We start from the raw sequence: 2,612 nt of genomic DNA on the forward strand, positions 1-2,612 counted from the left end.
TCAAAATCGGGAAAATGTCATAAAAGGAAAAAAACCGAAACGTTGATGATTTGGTTGGTTTGTGATGGTCAAAATACAAACCTCGAGCCAACACTCACCTCCATTACATCGGAGGTAGTATTAGGTGCCTAGGAGGAGTGAGCATCCTCTGCTGACCGGTCACACCTGCCCTGTGCTCTTTGTCGTAATCGGGGGAAAAATCGGCAAAGTCCGTAGACAATAATGTGATTTATTATGGTCTAACAATTAGTATGAAAAAAGTCAGTCAGCATGCGACCCAGTGGAAGATTGTATTTGCTGACAAGGTCGTTGTATCGACCATAGAACTTACGAATAGATGACTTCAAGCGAGACTGTTGAAAGTCCTGTTTTATCAACTTGTTTGTCAGTAACTTGCTAAAATCTGGATAATTTTTTGCATTTTTGGTATTTCTATAGTTTGCAAACATAATTCCAAATTGTAAACTCTTTATGTGTCCATTCCGGGTAAAAGTACGTATGTTATCCTTCTCACTTGTGTGATATTTGGACCATCTTTCTTTTGGGGGATATTCTTCATTTCTTGATATTCATTTCTTACAGAGTCAACATTTCAACTTTCTTTTAACAGACAGTCACAACTATGAGGATTGTTGAAGCTCCAGCATTGCCGTGTTTATGCCCAGGTCTGTATTCTATGGAGAAATCATAATATTTCTATCTATCTGGCGGTACGTCCTTCTGGTTCTTTAATTTTTAAAAACAGCCAAACTAAGGCTTGGTGATCTGTTCACACTCTGAATTTACTACATGTACCTGCTAGATATTGTTTAAAATATTCTACAATTATTCTACAAAGTATGTCTACGCTTATAATTCTTTGTCGATGACGCAAAAATTTGTTTCTGCCTTGTTCATGGTTCTACCTGCATATGAAATAACTCTTTCTTGGACATTTAGTAATTGACTAAGGACAGCTCCAATGCTAAATTACTGACATCAGTTTCAAGAAAAATTTCTTCACGTCATCGAAAAAGCCATAATATAGGTAAAATATTTTTTGATATTTGTAAAGGCAATCTTTAGTCCATTTGAAAGGGACATCTTTCTTTGTTAAATGTATTTAATGGTAAAGCAATGGCAGTGAAGTCCTCAACGAATTTTCAATTACACGAAGCCATTCCTAAAATTTGGCTATTGAATATTTGTTACTTCAGTAACGTTTTTAGGTATAAGCCATCCCAAAATCTTGAAAATATTTTCATGATTTAGTTAAACACCATCTTTGTTTACCTAAAAGGTAACTTCTTGTTAGAAAAATTGTCACATTTGGGCGTTTACCTTTATTTGATGTTTGCTTTCTTAAACTTCTTTGACTCTTTTCAAATATTCATCAAACGTTGACCCGAACACGATAATATCCTCTATATAAATTGGACACGTCTGCCACTACAGCCTTCTCAAAATAATCTGTTAAGTTCTTTGGCAACGGAAAGGCATCATTTTAAGTTACATCGTTCACCTTTCGATAATCAATACATGGTCTCACTTTTACATTTTTCTTCATGACTTGATTTAAAAGAAATGCCCATGGAGATTAAGACTTCTGAATAATACCCTGGTTTTTCACACCTTTTATTAATTGTAATTCTGTGTCAGCATAGGCGCGATGCACTCTTCTTGGCGGCAATTTTATGGGTTTGCTATCACCAATATCTAGTTCATGTTCAATCACTAGTATATCCTAAAACTAAGTCGTCTTAAAAAAATTATTACTGTATTTACAAAGTAGGTTATAATTTCTTTCTTTGGACGAGTCGTCAAAATCAGTGTTTTCAACAGCATTGCTATACAAGTCTTTCATATACTCTGGTAATTCTTTAAATGCTCTCAATTTCAGTAACAACTCTGATCAACAAAGTAGAAGAATCTAAATTCTTTACTCTACCTTTAGGAAGTTGAATATCATACTACACCCAGGTACAGTAGTATTGTTTTTAATATCAGCAAGAGTATTTGCCCTATGAAGTCCATATTGTTCGCCGAAAAGTTCTGACGGCTCAATTAAGGAGGTTGGCACCTAAAATACTAGTAATGTCAATCATCCAAAAACATCTTGGATATATACTCGTGTGGGATAGTGAAATTCCACCTCGGGGCCAAGATTAACGGTCTAGGACTCGGCAAAGCCTCGTCCTAGACCGTGAATCTTGTCCCCTCGGTGGAATTTCACTATCCCACACTCGTAATAATGAATGATTCTATTATTCTACCCTATATATTTTGATGAAATATTTTGCATGAAGTTTTACTGTTATATCAATTGTTTTCAGATAAAAAAAAAATATATTAGCGACCCCGATTTCCTATGTAGTTTTGAATGTTATTGAATTTTTAGAAGACACTATGGGAATTTGTTGAAAATACGCTAAATGCTCACTCTTTCCGATATCAGTATTTTTTAATTGCTGCCCATGATTAGATTTAATGTTTAGAACTGGATCGTGAGGGTTTCAGCTCTGTCAGTAACTATAGGGCTATGATTCACACCTGGTTTTTTTATGAATTGGGGGGACAAAACTGGGTGTGTACAGTAAGCCCAAATCAAATAAATGCTTTCTCTGGTGATTTAT

General features: G+C 35.1%; 1 long non-coding RNA gene across 1 annotated transcript; it reads left to right on the forward strand.

Annotated features, from left to right (window-relative positions):
* The first annotated feature begins 580 nt into the window (after positions 1-580).
* LOC128175895 (uncharacterized) lies at positions 581-1,906 on the forward strand. Its single transcript, XR_008242734.1, has 3 exons — positions 581-665; positions 940-1,027; positions 1,880-1,906. It is a non-coding gene; the product is annotated as an uncharacterized LOC128175895 (long non-coding RNA).
* The last annotated feature ends 706 nt before the right edge of the window (positions 1,907-2,612 follow it).

The sequence above is a fragment of the Crassostrea angulata genome, chromosome 3, assembly GCF_025612915.1.
Source record: "Crassostrea angulata isolate pt1a10 chromosome 3, ASM2561291v2, whole genome shotgun sequence".
In the NCBI taxonomy this organism is placed as follows: Eukaryota; Metazoa; Mollusca; class Bivalvia; order Ostreida; family Ostreidae; genus Magallana; species Magallana angulata.